Genomic DNA, 705 nt, shown 5'->3' on the forward strand with positions numbered 1-705 from the left:
CTCATGTCAGATATAAATATTGCATATTGTATCATTCATTAATTTAAGACTAAGTGCTAACAGAGTATCCATGTTATTCCACTTCTTGTTATCGCAGCAAGATTTAAAAAGACTTTATTTCGGATTTTTTTTTCATACAGCCTAGGCCTTCGAAAAGGATAATGTTCTCGCTTACACTCTGGAAATCCAAAATTCTCAAAGATCGTGGAGAACCTTTATTTTCAGATAATGCATTTGAGATAGAATTAAATTGACAACTTTCATCAATAGCTATATTTTTTCCTGTAAAATTCTGAAATATATTTCGAGAGCAGATTTGTAGAAGTTTGCTTCAATTCGTAATAAAAACTTGATACTGATTCATAAATCCAGGTCCTACGATTTCTGAAAATAAAGCGAATAAGTAGAACCGCATTAAACTAACATACATGTTTGCTGTTCTAGTGTGAAATCAGCATCATTGTTTTCTATCACTGTTTCCCCATGTTCGATTATTTCGAAAAAAAAAAAATTAATTGCTTCTAGCCAGCATTTAAAAATTGGTCTGTGATCGAAAAAATGAGACGCATGTACTCCAGTGATCTGCTTTGGTTAACTCTCTGAAAACTATCTTTTAAATTCAGTTCATTCATTATTGAAATTGGACTTACGTTGGTATACGATTTGTAATTGACTGGCCTAATATGTATAAAGTAATAGTTAGTA

This window comes from Wyeomyia smithii, chromosome 2, assembly GCF_029784165.1.
Source record: "Wyeomyia smithii strain HCP4-BCI-WySm-NY-G18 chromosome 2, ASM2978416v1, whole genome shotgun sequence".
NCBI lineage: Eukaryota > Metazoa > Arthropoda > Insecta > Diptera > Culicidae > Wyeomyia > Wyeomyia smithii.